Raw genomic sequence first — 21539 nt, forward strand, 5'->3', positions numbered from 1 at the left:
ATATCTTTGTGCAACACTCATCGACCTCTACCCACATACTAAGTTTCATCAAGATCGGAAAGAAGAATTGTTGACGGACGGACGGACGGACATTTGGTCTGGCTTTATTCGGTCATCTCGGTCAAGATGACCTAAAATGCCATCAAACTTTATAATCCATGCCCAGATGGAATTCCAAACTTCTGGTTGAAACAACTGACCCTCTCCACAATCAAGACACCAGGACATTCAAACAACTGATCCAAGAGGAAAAGGAAGTGCATGAGTGGTTTTCAGAAGTAAACACATTTCTCATCTAAAAATCTGAAGAAACCAACTTCCTCACAAATACAGGCCAATAACATGTCCACAAAAAACATTCAAACTTCTAACAGGAATCATGACAGAAATTATGTTCCATCACCGAACCCAACAAGGAGGTTTCGAGGTTGAACAAAAGGGCCACCACCCACGACTGAACAAGGCCCAAAGTGAAAATTTCAAAGTGCGAATAACCAAATTGTCCACTACCTGGATGGACCACAAGATAACTTTTGCGAGTGTTCCACATTCATGGATGATAAAATGCATGCAAATATACAAAAAAATAAAAACCAATGTCACCTGCAGGGTGACCCACATCTTGCCAAAAGGTGACCACGTGTGACTTCTTTAAGGTCACACTGAGGTGAACAGAGCTGCTATCCACCAGGAGCGACTCCTTGAGGAATATCTGCCTCCGAGAGATTCCGATGAGAATCGTTCAACAGAGTAACCATGAAAAATATGCGTTTGCCTCATAACGTCAACAAATGACGTCATAATGTCTCAAGCTTGACATATCTAGAAAGCACTCATCGAGGTGTTCAATTTGCGGAACGACACGATAAGGTTCCTAAAACTTGAAAATTTGACCTTGGGGTCAAATATGTTTGACCGAAGGCGCTAACCATGAAGGTCAAGGCCAATCGCCACCAAAAATTAATCAGCTGAGCGCCAGATCATGAACTATATTCCCATGAAGTTTGAAGACGATCCGATCAAAGTTACTCAAAAAATAAGGGTTTCTTCGACTCCCCTGATTTGCAACAAAGTGACCTTGACCTTTGACCTTGACCTTCAAAATTTTTACGTGCTGAAAGGGACCTCTATCGGCCTCTGATATGCGAAGTTACATAAATTTCCAATGATAACTGTGCTCTGCAGAAATTTTTATACGTGATTACAGACAAAAAAAAATACAAACTGACTTACATATCTTGTAAAAACTTCGTTTTGGCAAGATAATAAATTCAAAGAAATCAAACTGATTAAGAAAGCAATGGAACTCTGGAATGCCACGTTGAAAGTGCAGCACCAGAAGGAAATGTCAAAATAGCAGATGTGAAGATATAGCATGGGATCTTCCAGGGAGACAGTCTTTCCCCCCTCTTGTTTTGTCTTGCTCTGAGTCACCTCATCAACAATCATGGACATGGATACACCCAAACAACCAATAGAAGAACATACAAAGAATCAGGAAAGGTAACACACGGACGATACGTGGATGATTTAAAGCTCTTCCTGACCCAGCTGTTGTCGCTGTTGAAATTCTGGTTGGGACACAATAACCAAGGCTGAACTCCCAGAGCCATGACCACCTCACGAGGAGAAACCGACAACGCGACCAAAGCGGACTCAGCAATGGCAACAAAACGAGTTATTTTTCAATTCAACAATAACAATTCAACAATTCCGGCTCCGCTCCAGACATCGTGACATTCACTAAATCAATGAGTTCCTGTGTTAGTACACAGCACGGATCAGCACGGGAAACACAAGTTCTCAGTACGGGGTGAACGTCACGTACCGGGTCTGGACCTCTTGTCCTCGGGTGAACCGTCCATGGACCCGCGATCTTCCGGAGAACCTCCCGGACCGACCACGTATCCTCCATCGGAGCCGCTCGTGGATCCCGGGGTGTTCGCTCTGAGATCTCGGGTCATGGTGGACCGCACGTCGTGTCCGGTGAAGGACGGTACGCTGTGGTAACCGAGTGAAGAGCGCGAGCTGTTTGGGGAAAAAGCGAACAGGGAGATCGCGGTGTCTGATTGGTTCCAGCCACATCACGCGTGCATGATTTAAAATATATATACAAAGATTGAACGTTTCGTTTTAACGGATTGTTTGTGTTTCAGATTGTGTTGTGAAAGTGGAAAATCGAGTCCGAGTTGGTCGATGAGAATTCCCTCGACACGAATCAACGTTCTTTATTTCCTTCGAATGGTGAGTCTGGTGAGGTACTTGCTGTTTCGGCGGTTACCTGGTGCGATGAGTACGAGCTATTCCAGAGAACTGTGTCAGGTGTTGTCAGTTCCTGCTGTTCTTGAGAAAACGTGGTTCGTCAGTCAGTACCTGCTGCTCCGAAGAACACCTGGTTTTTCAGTATCTGCCGTTCCAGATGTTGTTGGTGCAGTACATATAGAATCAGGAGTGGTAGGTGAGCTGGATTGGTCGACTGCCCCCTTCGGAACGTGAACCCTCCTTCCGATCACAATGAAGGTTGTCTGTCCCTATTTGCACACCTGGATTTGTGAACCTCATTTCGTTCCGAGAACATTTTGAACATACCTGTTAATTCATGAACTTTTTTAATTCATGAGATTCAACTCATATTTCCGAATTCTTATTTAATTAATATAATTGTCGTTTATTCATCTCATGTCGTCATGTCACCCCTCCCCCCCCCATCCTCTCCACCCACTCTTCCTTTCTCTTGTAACTCTTCAACAGTCTGGTTACTCGGGCGATACCTCTCGAAGTGGTGAGTTTTATCCTTCCTTGTTCGAGGAAAGAGAAATGTGTTTCACGTTCAAGAACGATTCAATGAATGAATAACCCGGGAAATGGTTGAATGAATTATGCTGAACACTAAAAAAGGTTTTTATTCGTTCAACAAACTCTCAGCAATCAAACGATGGTATATTAATTGTTTTATACTGAAATATTTTTAAAATCCGGAGTGTAATGAGTTATTTATTTAATATTTTCACCAAAGCTCATGGATCAACAGGATCTTCGTTCTCTCTGCAGGATCTACAGGTGAGAAACCGAAACTTGAGCTCGTGTGGATCTTCGCACCGAACTGGTCCGTTCGATGGTTTCATGTTCGTTTTATAACTTGGATCATGACCGGTTTTGGATGGGATTCACGACCCTTACCCGAGCAATGGATGTGTTGGTGATTGAGAGTGTGGGGGTCTGTGGGGTCTTTGTACAACTCTTTCTTGAGCAGTTCATGTTCTGCTCACATTTAAACCGTCAAACCCGGGTTCGATTCCTTCCCGCAAAACAAACTGTCACCTTGCTACGTCAAGGGCAGCCATCCTTCGGGTGAGATGTTAAGCCGGCTGTCCTTCATATTAGCATTAGCAGTGAGATGTTTAAGATCCTTCAATGTCTTCCACGAAGAGTCGGTGAGTTATCACCGGCACCCTGTACAAATTACAAATTCCTGCCCTGAGTGACTGTTGGGAAGGAAAGGTAAAGCACCAAGTGTACTCCATTCCTCGAGACTGCTTCGGTAACACCAACACCCTGGAAAGAGTATGGACTTCCATCAACGTGATGAATGGACCCTGAGCTTGCATGGTCAACCAATCGATGCCAGTGCAGTGGAAAGAACTCCCAAAGTGATGTTCGACTTCAATGTGGAATTGAATTGTGATTGTCCCATTAACTTGAAGTTGTTGGTTGCTCTCACAGGGAGATGAAGAATGAGGTGGGAACAAATGATCTTCCAATACCGCCTTTGGACCAACACGACCTGCAGAACTGGAGACCCCAAGGTGCTTTGCCAAAACAAGATCGGGTCCTCAAATCGATGTGAAGCACTTCGTGGATGCAGGGACAAGCGAACAATGTTCAATGGTCTTGATTCACCAGCGAACGTCGACCTTCTGGCTGATGCCATCATGACGAAGACCCTTGCAATAACCTTTGGCCTTCCTTCCGAGGTAAAGAAGTCGTACAATGAAACCACTGTGACGCACAACTTCAAGCCATTACCAAAGCTTATCCGCCAAGGAAAGGGTTACAAAAAAAGGTCGACCTTCCAGCATCGGCTTTACGGATGAGAAGATCGTACAGGATGTCCAGCACAACGTAAAACGTAAACTAATCCAACATCAGTGGGGTCTTACAAAGATGGTTTTGGATTCCCTCCAGAACTTCATCCCCAAGATGACCCAGATTGCTTCCTGTGCCAAACCGAGCGGCAACAACATTGTGAGCAAAGCATTGAGGATCGACTTCATCAGCAAAGACGTGCAGGATCTACTGGAAATGCAAATCAAGAAAAAGTTCATCCAGCATCAATGGAGTCCACCGGGTCTCATCCAACATTCGCTCAACGCGCTCCAGGAACCCACGCCGACGTCGGTTCACCATTTTCACGCAGAAAACCCACGCGGTTCACCATTTCCGAGGAACGTCCACTCCCGTTCATTTCCAAATAAATGAGACAAATGCTGGAGTGGCACCTCGTCAAAAAGGTCACCCACAAGCGCTGGAAACTCCCGGGTGCGATTTTCGATGCGGTTGAACGTTTCAAACTGCCAGCTCCCAAGGTCATGGACCCCGCCGATGTCATCGAGAAGATTAGTGGACCCTCGGGTAAAGAGGATCCGTTTGTTGACAGCACAACTGGTTCAAACTGCTCAGAAAGACTGAAGACAACAAACTATACAATTAATGGAGGAAGGAAAAGATTGTTTGACGAACAATGGTCATTCATTCCTCACTCCTTCACTTCTTCTCCCGTTTCTGCTGGAATGTGTACAAGGCTGTGACCTTCCCACCACTTCAACAAACATACACACGCCATTTTTTTGTTCACGAGCGCCAGACAGAGTGACCACTATATTCGTCATGTCTGTGTATCTGTGTGTCTGTTGGGTGGTCGATCGAGTCGAAAAGAAAAAAATTAATTCAAAAAAAAATTTTTTTTCTTCAGATTTGTTCTTCCCTTATTGGCTGCTCTGAGAGCACCCTTATTCTGGACATTTCCATCTGTCTGTCTGTCCGCGAAACTTTGGTCAAGCCGAGGGGCTAAACCACTCAACCGATTCCAATGAAATTTGGTAGGTGGGACCAATATTTCTGGGAATCGTGTGCTTCCGAATATGGGGCCCCGGGCCCCAGCAACGGCATAGCAACGGCCCTTTGAAGTGGTCAAAAGATCGAAAAAAATCAAAAACAAAGTCGAAAAATCGAAGCTTAGAGTTCTGTGCGCAATCTATTTTTCTCCCTTCATGCCAATTCGCAGCCCTAACAAAAAATATTTGGAGGAGGAGATAGGTTTTGGGCGAGTACATGTCGAACATTTCAGAAACGGTTAATTGCGAATATCTCGAAGAGAAAGAGTCTGATTTTGATGAAACTTGGGTGAAATGTGTACAATGTGGCGAGCATGTACACAAAAATGAATGGTTGCTATGCACACCTCCGTTGCTTATAAACAGCTGAAATACTTTATCGTACATTGTACACTTATTGTGGACTGTACAAAGAAATCAATACCTCCGAAACTGGACCTCCGAGGGACCTGTTTTTTGTGCCCAAGGAGAATGTCTTACAGCATCATATAAAAACATAAAATCTTTAGCGAAGAGAAAAATGGAATTTCCAGGGCTGCCATTTGTTAGAGTCTCTTTGGAAACATGCCTGAAATTTCATAAGGCGGGTTTCTGGGCGCAAACGAAGAGGGCTGTGATAATGATATTTATTGTGCGAAATTTATTGATAGCATGGACATGAATATCAGCTCGTCGCTTCGGCCATCTTCCATCTTGAGCGAGCAGCCATGTCGCCTACCGGCTTGTCCTATTTTTGTGCGAAAAAGAACCGTTGCTCTGGACCCCTCCGTTGCCTAGCAACGGCCGAAAAACCTCTAAATGTGGGGTATTTTAACGAAAAAACAATCTGCAGCATTAACCCTTGAAGCCAGAATCGTGAATTTTCTTGTGCTTAATCATCAGGTCATTCCCCATCGCGTCAGGTTCTATTGGGTCGTCGACTCCCGATGTCCGCCCTCCGGCTTGTTTGTTGGGTCGTCGATCCAGTCGAAAAAAAAAAATTAAATTTGAAATTTGTTCTTCCCTTATTATCAGTTTTTCCGTCTTTATGTTGGGTAGTCGATCTTGTCGAAAAAAAAAATTTTTCAAAAAATTTTTTTTTTAAATTTGTTCTACCCTTATTATCACTTTTTCAGTCGAAATGTTTGTGTCACTGTTCGATCCAGTGCTCCGTTAATACAATGGCGATTTCGATGAAACTTGGTTGGTTGGTTCATACCATGACCTCGTTGTGTGCAAATGAGAACCGTTGCTTTGGACACCACCATTGCCGAGCAAAGGGACTTTGAAATTTATGAAATATCACAAAAAAAATTATTTTTTCGAAAATCAAAAATCGGGCCACGAGCGACTGTAGGCAGTACATTCAGCCATATTGTCAAAAATTTCCTGCCGGATCCTATGAAAACTGTTGGAGAAGATAGACTTTGAATGGACCCTGGTCGAAAACAATTAAAAAAAACGACGTTCGTTATATCTCAGAGACTATGAGTCAGATTTCCTGAAACTGGTATGGTAGGTTCATGGTATGTCCTAGTTATGTGTGAGAAAGAACCGTTGCTATGGACCCCTCCGTTGCCTTGCAACGGCAGAAAAACCTCTAAATGTGGGGGTATTTTAACGAAAAAACAATTTGCAGCATCAACCCTTGAAGCTGGAATCATAAATTTTCTTGTGCTTAATCCTCAGGTCATTCCCCATCGAACGGGCCTATCGCGTCAGGTTCTATTGGGTAGGCGACTACCCATGTCCGCTACCGGCTTGTCAGATTTAATTGCTCACAATTGCCGTTTGTACGTCATGGACCATTATCTCTTCGCCCCGGAACGGAAAACTTATTGTTTGCTTTGATATCAATGACAAACGATTTGTTTCGAGAACAATCGATGCACACTAACTCCTTGAGTCCGAACTATTCGCGGCTTGTCTAATCTCGACCTCGTTACTTCCGAACCTATCCTCGTCTCGTTTGAACCCTTTTAGGTCATTCCGCCAAGTCTCCTGCCAAGGAAAACCCACCGTGTGAAGGTAAACTGTGTACTCGAGCGGTGCGGCACCGGCCAAGCGGACCAAGTTTCTAAATTCAATTTAATAATTAATAATAATAAAAAAAACACTTCATGGGTCAGGGTCAGGTGTCCGATCAAAGTGGGGTTACATCAAAGCGGGACTTCTTGGAACCCGGTCATCACTGCCAGCAGTTATAAAGTGGCAGTTCTAATTATGTCTCTTATTCATTATGTAACACACCAGTACACAAACGTCACACAAAATACACCACATAAAAGTACACTAACACCACATAAAACATGTTCTGGCGAGGGTCTGTAACCTCTGATTGCTCTTTTTCTTGTTTATCAATGTGTTTTTTTATATAAATAAACACAGCCCCCTGTATTCACGAGGTTCCTTGGGTTTTTCCCTCGATGTGAGAGCATTTTCTCCTTCGCAACTGCAGTTTGTTGCTGCAAATCATCTCCAAGGATGCACCTGGGTATGAGTGGTGTAACTTGGTAAAATAAACAATGGGAAAGTTATCAAAGATGAAGGCTGAAACGATTGGGAAAAACAAACGATTTAATGGTTCACACCTGTACACCAGATCATAAGGATGTGCAAAGAATAAACCCTGACAAGTGATGTGAAGAACTTCCGACAAGAGGAAGAACAAACACAGATGTGGGATTAAACATATCCCAAAGTTTGAGAAACAAAATAGGATTCCAGTTCAAGTTTCAAATCTATACATATAAAAGGCAGTGTGTGTGTGTGTGTGTGTGTGTGTGTGTGTGTGTGTGTGTGTGTGTGTGTGTGTGTGTGTGTGTGTGTGTGTGTGTGTGTGTGTGTGTGTGTGTGTGTGTGTGTGTGTGTGTGTGTGTTTTTATGTATGTGTAAAAAAGATGTATAATGTGATTGTGTGTTGGTATGATTGTGTGTGTTTGAGTGTATTTGTGTGATTGGTTGAGTGTATTCATGTGGGTGTGGGTGTGTGTGTGTGCGTTTGTTAATGTGTGTGTAATCCACCTCCATTTTGGTAATGGGTCATGTTTGTTCGAGCAAGTTGTGAAGTTTTCTTCTTCTCAGAGTTTTGTTCCGATGGATATTTTCAGGATCGTCACTGAACCCCAGACAGTCTCTAACTCCAGTTAGTTTGTAGTAATATTCATTCCCAGGGATATTTTGGAAGACTGAACAGAGGTTCTTCTTCATCACTCCATTTGCCGCAGCTATCACTGACACAATGTCGACACTCTTCAACTTCCAGGTTATTTTGACTTCATTTTCCAGATCCCGGTATTTGGTCATTTCCCTGATAACACGGTATTCACACCTCTGTTGTATCTTCGTGTGTATATTTTGATAACCAGATAAAGTTGATGAAGAAACAAATGCCTTGTTACAAACAGAACACTTGTGGGGTTTATTCCCGGATTTTTTTCGTTCATGGGGATGTAAACTTGATGATTGATTAAACGCCTTGTAACAAACAGAACACTTCAAGGGTTTACACCCCAAATGTATTTTTTGACGACGATATAAATTTTATGAAGAACAAAAAGCCTTCCTGCATTGTGACCACTTGTAGGATTTCTCACCGGTGTGCAACGTTTGATGTGTCAACAGATATGAAGAAGAAGCAAATCCCTTCTGACACACAGTGCACCTGTATGATGTCTCACCTGTGCATATTTCAACACATCCTTTTAAACACGATGAGGAGGTGAAGTTTTTGTTGGAAACAGAAAAATTGTTTGTCTTCTCACTTCTTTGACTCTCCTGTTGCAAGACATTGATAAACTTGTGGCAGTTGTTGTTTGTTGACACACCCCGAAACTTGTCAACATCCTGACAAAAAGTCTCTGTCAGGTGATGATCGAGAGAAACTTCTCTGTCAAATGACGAGGAACAGTTGACACTTGAAGACTTCAATTTTTTTTCTCTGCAAATTAATAATGGAGCAAAAACATCAATAAATCACTTTTACAACTTGAAGAGCACTCGTGGAGCACCTCGTCTCACCTTGAATGTTCATTCTGAACAAAATTACTATTATTAACTGAATACCTCACTATTATGGCCACTACTATCATAGCCCACATGCTCGTGTCATCCATGCACCCTATTATATCACATTGTTTCTTGGAATTGGTAATGAACGTCAAAAATTATATTATTTACTCACGTCTGGTCATAGATAAACGAAGTTTCAGATTTTTCAGAGAAGGATTTCAATTCAATCAATCATGGCAGGAAGAAGACTTCACTGATGACATCATCATGATCACCCAAGATACCCCATGAGGAGCGCAAAGTTTCATGCAAAGTTTCAATCATGTTCGTTGAGTGGTTTCAGAGAAAATGAGAAACAAATTTTCCCTGTAATTCAATATGGCTGCCATACCATGTGACATATGATGACAATGTTAACAATTAAAACATTCTCCATCGAGAGTTCCTTCGATATTTCAAATTTTGCATTTTTTTTTGTATCGGACAAACGGAAAAAGAGAAAACAATATTTAAAGTGAAAATACGAAGACATGGACACATAGACAGACAGACACAAACGCACACAGACAAACCGAACACATTGGACAAATACAACAGTTCAGGAAAGGAAAGAGAAACCCAAAACTGACAAAAGAGAATTCAAAAAATAAAAAACAAACAAAAAATTGGAGACAAAGACCTCGAGTGCTTGGATGTTGAAAACAAACTCAATCTGGAAATGATTGCTTGAAACATTAAAAAAAAAACACCACCATGTGAGGAAGCAAACCACAGGAGAAAACAAAACCACATGTTTGAGAGTGACCCGAAGAGATTCTTCCACGAATTAGGGAAACAAAAGCATAATGTGTCATCTCCCCCTGAAAAATAAAAGATCGACAAAACATTCTGGAAAGGAATTCTTGGAGATCGAAAAGAAGAAGCACCATGGAGGTGGAGGAAATGTCCTCAGTGATTATTGATGAAGAAATAAATAATTGAAAACAACTTCAAAAAACTACCCCCGTGTGGGGATGACGGTCATATCATATCCATAATGTTTTTTACGATCATAATCGATGAACCGTTGCCAGATATGTCCGAAAATGACAGACGAAGTTTTGAAAATGGCGACATTCACAACTTTCGTGACCTCGTGACCTTGACCCTGACCTCAAATCCGGGAAAAAATATGTCGTTGGGTATCACTCATCGACTTCTACCCACATACGAAATTTCATCAAAATCGGAAGTAAAAAGTTTTCTTTGTACCGGGAAGTGTTTTTGACCATTTCCATGTTACGTGGCGGCCAAACGACCCTCTCCACAATCACGACACCAGGACATTCAAACAACTGATCCAAGAGGAAAAGGAAGTTCATGAGTGGTTTGCAGAAGGAAACACATTTTTCATCTAAAAATCTGAAGAAACCAACTTCCTCACAAATACAGGCCAATAACATGTCCACAAAAAACATTCAAACTTCGAACAGGAATCATGACAGAAATTATGTTCCATCACCGAACCCAACAAGGAGGTTTCGAGGTTGAACAAAAGGGCCACCACCCACGACTGAACAAGGCCCAAAGTGAAAATGTCAAAGTGCGAAGAACCAAATTGTCCACCACCTGGATGGACCACAAGATAACTTTTGCGAGTGTTCCACATTCATGGATGATAAAATGCATGCAAATATACAAAAAAATAAAAACCAATGTCACCTGCAGGGTGACCCGTATCTTGCCAAAAGGTGACCACGTGTGACTTGTTTCAGGTCACACTGAGGTGAACAGAGCTGCAATCCACCAGGAGCGACTCCTTGAGGAATATCTGCCTCCGAGAGATTCCGAGGAGAATCGTTCTACAGAGTAACCATGAAAAATATGCATTTGCCTCATAACGTCACCAAATGACGTCATAATGTCTCAAGCTTGACATATCTCGAAAGCACTCATCGAGATGTTCAATTGGCGGAACGACACGATATGGTTCCTAAAACTTGAAAATTTGACCTTGGGGTCAAATATGTTTGACCGAAGGTGCTAACCATGAAGGTCAAGGCCTATCGCCACCAAAAATTAATCAGCTGAGCGCCAGACCATGAACTATATTCCCATGAAGTTTGAAGACGATCCGATCAAAGTTACTCAAAAAATAAGGGTTTCTTCGACTCCCCTGAATTGCAACAGTGACCTTGACCTTTGACCTTGACCTTCAAAATTTTATGTGCTGAAAGGGACCTCTATAGGCCTCTGATATGCGAAGTTACAAAAATTTCCAATGATAACTGTGCTCTGCAGAATTTTTTATACGTGATTACAGACAAAAAAAAATACAAACTGACTTACATATCTTGTAAAAACTTCGTTTTGGCAAGATAATAGATTCCAAGAAATCAAACTGATTAAGAAAGCAATGGAACTCTGGAATACCAGGTTGAAAGTGCAGCACCAGAAGGAAATGTCAAAATAGCAAAATGTGAAGATATAGCATGGGATCTTCCAGGGAGACAGTCTTTCCCCCCTCTTGTTTTGTCTTGCTCTGAGTCACCTCATCAACAATCATGGACATGGATACACCCAAACAACCAATATAAAAACACAAAGAATCAGGAAAGGTAACACACGGACGATACGTGGATGATTTAAAGCTCTTCCTGACCCAGCTGTTGTCGCTGTTGAAATTCTGGTTGGGACACAATAACCAAGGCTGAACTCCCAGAGCCATGACCACCTCACGAGGAGAAACCGACAACGCGACCAAAGCGGACTCAGCAATGGCAACAAAACGAGTTATTTTTCAATTCAACAACAATTCAACAATTCCGGCTCCGCTCCAGACATCGTGACATTCACTAAATCAATGAGTTCCTGTGTTAGTACACAGCACGGATCAGCACGGGAAACACAAGTTCTCGGTGCGGGGTGAACGTCACGTACCGGGTCTGGACCCCTTGTCCTCGGGTGAACCGACCATGGACCCGCGGTCTTCCGGAGAACCTCCCGGACCGACCACGTATCCTCCATCGGAGCCGCTCGTGGTTCTCGGGTCATGGTGGACCGCACGTCGTGTCCGGTGAAGGACGGTACGCTGTGGTAACCGAGTGAAGAGCGCGAGCTGTTTGGGGAAAAAGCGAACAGGGAGATCGCCGTGTCTGATTGGTTCCCGCCACATCACGTGTCCATGATTTAAAATATATACAAAGATTGAACGTTTCGTTTTAACGGATTATTTGTGTTTCAGATTGTGTTGTGAAAGTGGAAAATCGAGTCCGAGTTCGTCGATGAGAATTCCCTCGACACGAATCAACGTTCTTTATTTCCTGTTTTTGTATTTATCGACAATCTTCCCTCTATAACGGAGTTATATATGGGTATGTGGGTATGTAGGTATGTATGTGCGTGCATGCGTCCAGACACGCCTTTTCCAGGTCGACCAGGTGGGTTTTTTTGCTCCCACACGGTTTTATAGGGAACCCGGTAAAAAGAAAACCAAGCTGTTTGGGACGTCGTGCAGCGCCACCAGGATTAGGGAGGGACGGTGAACAACTCGAATAAAACTACTGAATGGTCTCGTTGATAATATATTATTTAATTTATACAAAAGCAGACTCTGAATGTTTGTAACGAATGGTGACGATGACCCTCAAAAACTGTCCATGTCCTCCAGGTGAGGAACCCACCTGTGGTGGGGAAGAACCGTCATCAAGGGGAAAGGGCAAATGCACAATCAAGCAAAAGGTCAAACTGATCAAAGTACAGAACGGACCAGGTGTCATCACGTGATCGACTGTAATATCATATTTATTAATTAATAACTATAATGTCCTGCAGAGCGCACGGTAGTTGTAGTTTTGAAGAATTTATGTATTTGAAAAGGTCACATTGAGATTTCCGATGGTAAGTCAAGGTGGTGATGGTTTCGCGGTGGTGATGGTTGATTGGTGATGGTAAGTAATAATGGTTTTGATGGTGGTGGTTGATAAACGATGCTTGATGATCATGGAAAGTTCGAATGGTGAGTCTGGTGAGGTACTTGCTGTTTCGGCGGTTACCTGTTGCGATGAGTCCGAGCTTTTCCAGAGAACTGTGCCAGGTGTTGTCAGTTCCTGCTGTTCTTGAGAACACCTGGTTCGTCAGTCAGTACGTGCTGCTCCGAAGAACACCTGGTTTTTCAGTACCTGCCGTTCCAGATGTTGTTGGTGCAGTACATATAGAATCAGGAGTGGGAGGTGAGCTCGATTGGTCGACTGCCCACTTCGGAACGTGAACCCTCCTTCCGATCACAATGAAGGTTGTCTGTCCCTGTTTGCACACCTGGATTTGTAGACCTCATTTCGTTCCGAGAACATTTTGAACATACCTGTTAATTCATGAACTTTTTTAATTCATGAGATTCAACTCATATTTCCGAATTCTTATTTAATTCATATAATTGTCGTTTATTAATCTCATGTCGTCATGTCACCCCCCCCTCATCCCCTCCACCCACTCTTCCCTTCTCTTGTATCTCTTCAACAGTCTGGTTACTCGAGCGATACCTCTCGAAGTGGTGAGTTTTATCCTTCCTTGTTCGAGGAAAGAGAAAATGTGTTTCACGTTCAAGAACGAATCAATGAATGAATAACCCGGGAAATGGTTGAATGAATTATGCTGAACACTAAAAAAGGTTTTTATTCGTTCAACAAACTCTCAGCAATCAAACGATGATATATTAATTGTTTTATAGTGAAATATTTTTAAAATCCGGAGTGTAATGAGTTATTTATTCAATATTTTCACCAAAGCTCATGGATCAACAGGATCTACGTTCTCTCTGCAGGATCTACAGGTGAGAAACCGAAACTTGAGCTCGTGTGGATCTTCGCACCGAACTGGTCCGTTCGATGGTTTCATGTTCGTTTTATAACTTGGATCATGAACGGTTTTGGATGGGATTCACGACCCTTACCGAGCAATGGATGTGTTGGTGATTGAGAGTGTGGGGGTCTGTGGGGTCTTTGTGCAACTCTTTCCTGAGCAGTTCATGTGCTGCTCACATTTAAACCGTCAAACCCGGGTTCGATTCCTTCCCGCACAACAAACTGTCACCTTGCTACGTCACGGGTAGCCATCCTTCGGGTGAGATGTTAAGCCGGCTGTCCTTCATATTAGCATTAGCAGTGAGATGTTTAAGATCCTTCAATGTCTTCCACGAAGAGTCGGTGAGTTATCGCCGGCACCCTGTACAAATTACAAATCCCTGCCCTGAGTGACTGTTGGGAAGGAAAGGTAAACCACCAAGTGTACTCCATTCCTCGAGACTGCTTCGGTAACACCAACACCCTGGAGAGAGTATGGACTTCCATCAAGGTGATGAATAGACCCTGAGCTTGCCTGGTCAACCAATCGATGCCAGTGCAGTGGAAAGAACTCCCAAAGTGATGTTCGACTTCAATGTGTAATTGAATTGTGATTGTCCCATTAACTTGAAGTTGTTGGTTGCTCTCACAGGGAGATGAAGAATGAGGTGTGAACAAATGATCTTCCAATACCGCCTTTGGACCAACACGACGTGCAGAACTGGAGACCCCAAGGTGCTTTGCCAAAACAAGATCGGGTCCTCAAATCCAGGTGAAGCACTTCACGGATGCAGAGACAAGCGAAAAATGTTCAATAGTCTTGATTCACCAGCGAACGTAGACCTTCTGGCTGATGCCATCATGACGAAGACCCTTGCAATAACATTTGGCCTTCCTTCCGAGGTAAAGAAGTCGTACAATGAAACCACTGTGACGCACAACTTCAAGCCATTACCAAAGCTTATCCCCCGAGGAAAGGGTTACACAAAAGGTCGACCTTCCAGCATCGGCTTTACGGATGAGAAGATCGTGCAGGATGTCCAGCACAACGGAAAACGTAAACTAATCCAACATCAGTGGGGTCTTCCAAAGATGGTTTTAAATTCTCTCCAGAACTTGAAGAGTTTTTCTTCACCAAAGATCCCCACAGGAACGATTCCCCACCTAAAGTTTTGAAACCATTCTGCTCTATCTCGAACACGTTGCCCCGTGGAGCCCCCTTCAAGTTTGTTTTTATGCTGATTTCATCAAAGTATGGATAATCCTAGGAGTGCGAAATGCCATATAGCCTACATGACGTTATATTGTTCCTGGAATGTTCAAGAGGAAGTTTTGCATCAAAGGTCATAATCCTTGACCTTTTACCTTTAAGGGCCACAAAGGTCAAATTTTCAAAGTTGTGTGAATCGAACCGGGTTTTCGACCTACTTCGACCAACTAACTCCAATAAGCTATAGCACGTATCCTGTTTCCTTATTTTAATGTCCACAACATTGTTTTGTGACCTTTAAAGGTTATGCAAAGGTCAAATTTTGAAAGTTGTTAGCCATGATCATGATCATGATCTATAGCCATGATCTATCCACATCCGTCAAACCACCCCCACCCCTCCAAAAATTTTCCTTATGTATCCATCTTGTCCACCCCTTGCGTTCTCGCCTACCCTCATCCTTACCGACATCACTTGTTTGTCCGTGTCCATCTCCCTTCTCCCACCACCCTGCTATTGGCGTTTCCCCTTTCTCCTGCTGTTGCCTTTGTTCGACCAAGAACTTACTGTCAGAAGAGTAGCATGACAAACACACACAAACATGCACACAATCACACAAACACCAGTCTGTGAATTCCAGTAAGGATTATTATATTGTTGTGAATTCGCGCCCGCCGGCGTGCAGATGGCCACGTCACTCGAATCGCGGCACGTCGCCCACCGGACGGACAATTCTGTCGTGACCCTCTCGGGTCCGCTTTGTCCCATCATCCCTCATTGTCCGTGTCCCATCCGTGTCCGATCCGTGTCCCATCATCCCTCATTGTCCCATCATCCCTCCATGTCCCATCATCCCTCCATGTCCCATCATCCCTCCATGTCCCTTCATCCCTCCATGTCCCATCATCCCTCCATGCCCATCATCCCTCCATGTCCCTTCATCCCTCCATGCCCATCATCCCTCCGTGTCCCATCATCCCTCCATGTCCCATCATCCCTCCGTGTCCCATCATCGATCCATGTCCCATCATCCCTCCATGTCCCATCATCCCTCCATGTCCCATCATCCCACCTCGCCCCATCATCCCTCCATGTCCCATCATCCCTCCATGCCCATCATCCCTCCACGTCCCATCATCCCTCCATGTCCCATCATCGATCCACATCCCATCATCCCTCCATGTCCCATCATCGATCCATATCTCATCAACCCTCCATGTCCCATCATCCCTCCATGTCCCATCATCGATCCATATCCCATCATCCCTCCATGTCCCATCATCCCTCCATTTCCCATCATCCCTCCATGTCCCTTCATCCCTCCATGTCCCATCATCCCTCAATGCCCATCATCCCTCCATGTCCCTTCATCCCTCCATGTCCCATCATCCCTCCGTGTCCCATCATCCCTCCATGTCCCATCATCGATCCACATCCCATCATCCCTCCATGTCCCATCATCGATCCATATCTCATCAACCCTCCATGTCCCATCATCCCTCCATGTCCCATCATCGATCCATATCCCATCATCCCTCCATGTCCCATCATCCCTCCATGTCCCTTCATCCCTCCATGTCCCATCATCCCTCCATGCCCATCATCCCTCCATGTCCCATCATCCCTCCGTGTCCCATCATCCCTCCTTGTCCCATCATCCATCCATGTCCCATCATCCCTCCTTGTCCCATCATCAATCCATGTCCCATCATCCCTCCATGTCCCATCATCCCTCCTCGTCCCATCATTCCTCCATGTCCCATCATCCCTGCATGCCCATCATCCGACCATGTCCCATCATCCCTCCCTGCCCATCATCCCTCCATGTCCCATCATCCCTCCATGTCCCATCATCCCTCCGTGTCCCATCATCCCTCCGCTTCCCATCATCCCTCATTATCCCATCATCCATCCATGTCCCATCATCCCTCCTTGTCCCATCATCCCTCCATGTCCCATCATCCCTCCGTGTCCCATCATCGATCCATGTCCCATCATCCCTCGTTGTCCCATCATCCCTCCATGTCCCATCATCCCTCTGTGTCCCATCATCCCTCCATATCCCATTATCCCTCCATGCCCATCATCCCTCCCTGCCCATCATCCCTCCATGTCCCATCATCCATCCATGTCCCATCATCCCTCCGTTTCCCATCATCCCTCCATGTCGCTTCATCCCTCCATGCCCATCATCCCTCCATTACCCATCATCCCTCCGTGTCCCATCATCCCTCCATGTCCCATCATCCCGCCTCATCCCATCATCCCTCCATGCCCATCATCCCTCCATGTCCCATCATCCCTCCATGTCCCATCATCCCTCCCTGCCCATCATCCCTCCATGTCCCATCATCCCTCCATGTCCCTTCATCCCTCCATGTCCCATCATCCCTCCATGTCCCATCATCCATCCATGTCCCATCATCCCTCCTTGACCCATCATCCCTCGTTGTCGCATCATCCCTCCGTGTCCCATCATCCCTCCGTGTGCCATCATCCCTCCGCTTCCCATCATCCCTCATTGTCCCATCATCCATCCATGTCCCATCATCCCTCCATGTCCCATCATCCCTCCGTGTCCCATCATTGATCCGTGTCCCATCATCCCTCATTGTCCCATCATCCCTCCATGTCCCATCATCCCTCCATGTCCCATCATCCCTCCATGTCCCTTCATCCCTCCATGTCCCATCATCCCTCCATGCCCATCATCCCTCCATGTCCCTTCATCCCTCCATGCCCATCATCGCTCCGTGTCCCATCATCCCTTCTTGTCCCATCATCCATCCATGTCCCATCATCCCTCCTTGTCCCATCATCCCTCCATGTCCCATCATCCCTCCATGTCCCATCATCCCTCCATGTCCCTTCATCCCTCCATGTCCCATCATCCCTCCATGCCCATCATCCCTCCATGTCCCTTCATCCCTCCATGCCCATCATCCCTCCGTGTCCCATCATCCCTCCTTGTCCCATCATCCATCCATGTCCCATCATCCCTCCTTGTCCCATCATCCCTCCATGTCCCATCATCCCTCCATTTCCCATCATCCCTCCATGTCCCTTCAACCCTCCATGTCCCATCATCCCTCCATGCCCATCATCCCTCCATGTCCCTTCATCCCTCCATGTCCCATCATCCCTCCATGTCCCATCATCGATCCACATCCCATCATCCCTCCATGTCCCATCATCGATCCATATCTCATCAACCCTCCATGTCCCATCATCCCTCCATGTCCCATCATCGATCCATATCCCATCATCCCTCCATGTCCCATCATCCCTCCATGTCCCTTCATCCCTCCATGTCCCATCATCCCTCCATGCCCATCATCCCTCCATGTCCCATCATCCCTCCGTGTCCCATCATCCCTCCTTGTCCCATCATCCATCCATGTCCCATCATCCCTCCTTGTCCCATCATCCCTCCATGTCCCATCATCCCTCCATGTCCCTTCATCCCTCCATGTCCCATCATCCCTCCATGTCCCATCATCCCTCCATGTCCCATCATCGATCCACATCCCATCATCCCTCCATGTCCCATCATCGATCCATATCTCATCAACCCTCCATGTCCCATCATCCCTCCATGCCCATCATCCCTCCATGTCCCATCATCCCTCCTTGTCCCATCATCCATCCATGTCCCATCATCCCTCCTTGTCCCATCATCCCTCCATGTCCCATCATCCCTCCTCGTCCCATCATTCCTCCATGCCCATCATCCGACCATGTCCCATCATTCCTCCCTGCCCATCATCCCTCCATGTCCCATCATCCCTCCATGTCCCTTCATCCCTCCATGTCCCATCATCCCTCCCTGCCCATCATCCCTCCATATCCCATCATCCCTCCATGTCCCTTCATCCCTCCATGTCCCATCATCCCTCCATGTCCCTTCATCCCTCCATGTCCCATCATCCCTCTGTGTCTCATCATCCATCCATGTCCCATCATCCCTCCTTGACCCATCATTCCTCGTTGTCCCATCATCCCTCCGTGTCCCATCATCCTTCCGTGTCCCATCATCCCTCCGCTTCCCATCATCCCTCATTATCCCATCATCCCTCCTTGTCCCATCATCCCTCCATATCCCATCATCCCTCCGTGTCCATTCATCGATCCATGTCCCATCATCCCTCGTTGTCCCATCATCCCTCCATGTCCCATCATCCCTCTGTGTCCCATCATCCCTCCATATCCCATTATCCCTCCATGCCCATCATCCCTCCCTGCCCATCATCCCTCCATGTCCCATCATCCATCCATGTCCCATCATCCCTCCGTTTCCCATCATCCCTCCATGTCCCTTCATCCCTCCATGCCCATCATCCCTCCATGTCCCATCATCCCTCCGTGTCCCATCATCCCTCCATGTCCCATCATCCCTCCTCGTCCCATCATCCCTCCATGTCCCATCATCCCTCCATGCCCATCATCCCTCCATGTCCCATCATCCCTCCGTGTCCCATCATCCCTCCCTGCCCATCATCCCTCCATGTCCCATCATCCCTCCATGTCCCTTCATCCCTCCATGTCCCATCATCCCTCCGTGTCCCATCATCCATCCATGTCCCATCATCCCTCCGCTTCCCATCATCCCTCATTGTCCCATCATCCCTCCATGTCCCATCATCCCTCCGTGTCCCATCATCGATCCATGTCCCATCATCCCTCATTGTCCCATCATCCCTCCATGTCCCATCATCCCTCCATGTCCCATCATCGATCCATGTCCCATCATCCCTCCATGTCCCATCATCCCTCCATGTCCCTTCATCCCTCCATGTCCCATCATCCCTCCATGCCCATCATCCCTCCATGTCCCTTCATCCCTCCATGCCCATCATCCCTCCATGTCCCATCATCCCTCCGTGTCCCATCATCCCTCCTTGTCCCATCATCCATCCATGTCCCATCATCCCTCCTTGTCCCATCATCCCTCCATGTCCCATCATCCCTCCATTTCCCATCATCCCTCCATGTCCCTTCAACCCTCCATGTCCCATCATCCCTCCATGCCCATCATCCCTCCATGTCCCTTCATCCCTCCATGTCCCATCATCCCTCCATGTCCCATCATCGATCCACATCCCATCATCCCTCCATGTCCCATCATCGATCCATATCTCATCAACCCTCCATGTCCCATCATCCCTCCATGTCCCATCATCGATCCATATCCCATCATCCCTCCATGTCCCATCATCCCACCATGTCCCTTCATCCCTCCATGTCCCATCATCCCTCCATGCCCATCATCCCTCCATGTCCCATCATCCCTCCGTGTCCCATCATCCCTCCTTGTCCCATCATCCATCCATGTCCCATCATCCCTCCTTGTCCCATCATCCCTCCATGTCCCATCATCCCTCCATGTCCCATCATCCCTCCTCGTCCCATCATTCCTCCATGCCCATCATCCGACCATGTCCCATCATCCCTCCCTGCCCATCATCCCTGCATGTCCCATCATCCCTCCATGTCCCTTCATCCCTCCATGTCCCATCATCCCTCCCTGCCCATCATCCCTCCATATCCCATCATCCCTCCATGTCCCTTCATCCCTCCATGTCCCATCATCCCTCCGTGTCCCATCATCCCTCCCTGCCCATCATCCCTCCATGTCCCATCATCCCTCCATGTCCCTTCATCGCTCCATGTCCCATCATCCCTCCGTGTCCCATCATCCATCCCTGTCCCATCATCCCTCCTTGACCCATCATTCCTCGTTGTCCCATCATCCCTCCGTGTCCCATCATCCCTCCGCTTCCCATCATCCCTCATTATCCCATCATCGATCCATGTCCCATCATCCCTCGTTGTCCCATCATCCCTCCATGTCCCATCATCCCTCTGTGTCCCATCATCCCTCCATATCCCATTATCCCTCCATGCCCATCATCCCTCCCTGCCCATCATCCCTCCATGTCCCATCATCCATCCATGTCCCATCATCCCTCCGTTTCCCATCATCCCTCCATGTCCCTTCATCCCTCCATGCCCATCATCCCTCCATGTCCCATCATCCCTCCGTGTCCCATCATCCCTCCATGTCCCATCATCCCTCCTCGTCCCATCATCCCTCCATGTCCCATCATCCCTCCATGCCCATCATCCCTCCCTCTCCCATCATCCCTCCGTTTCCCATCATCCCTCCCTGCCCATCATCCCTCCATGTCCCATCATCCCTCCATGTCCCTTCATCCCTCCATGTCCCATCATCCCTCCGTGTCCCATCATCCATCCATGTCCCATCATCCCTCCTTGACCCATCATCCCTCGTTGTCGCATCATCCCTCCGTGTCCCATCATCCCTCCGTGTCCCATCATCCCTCCGCTTCCCATCATCCATCCATGTCCCATCATCCTCCATGTCCCATCATCCCTCCGTGTCCC

At 46.3% G+C, this 21539-nt stretch overlaps 1 long non-coding RNA gene and 1 pseudogene across 2 annotated transcripts; one reads left to right on the forward strand and one right to left on the reverse strand.

Annotated features, from left to right (window-relative positions):
* The first annotated feature begins 2005 nt into the window (after nucleotides 1–2005).
* LOC147007354 (uncharacterized) lies at nucleotides 2006–7480 on the forward strand (annotated as a pseudogene). Its single transcript, XR_015054234.1, has 3 exons — nucleotides 2006–2244; nucleotides 2420–2520; nucleotides 2752–7480. The product of XR_015054234.1 is annotated as an uncharacterized LOC147007354 (transcript).
* A 172-nt stretch (nucleotides 7481–7652) lies between these two features.
* On the reverse strand, nucleotides 7653–13492 carry LOC147007355 (uncharacterized). Its single transcript, XR_015054233.1, has 2 exons — nucleotides 12024–13492; nucleotides 7653–9033 (listed from the first exon to the last, which is right to left on the reverse strand). It is a non-coding gene; the product is annotated as an uncharacterized LOC147007355 (long non-coding RNA).
* Nucleotides 13493–21539: the final 8047 nt, after the last annotated feature.

Source organism: Eptatretus burgeri, unplaced genomic scaffold (assembly GCF_056783735.1).
Source record: "Eptatretus burgeri isolate ZD-2024b unplaced genomic scaffold, Ebu_testis_v1 Ebu_testis_scaffold_270, whole genome shotgun sequence".
Taxonomy (NCBI): Eukaryota; Metazoa; Chordata; class Myxini; order Myxiniformes; family Myxinidae; genus Eptatretus; species Eptatretus burgeri.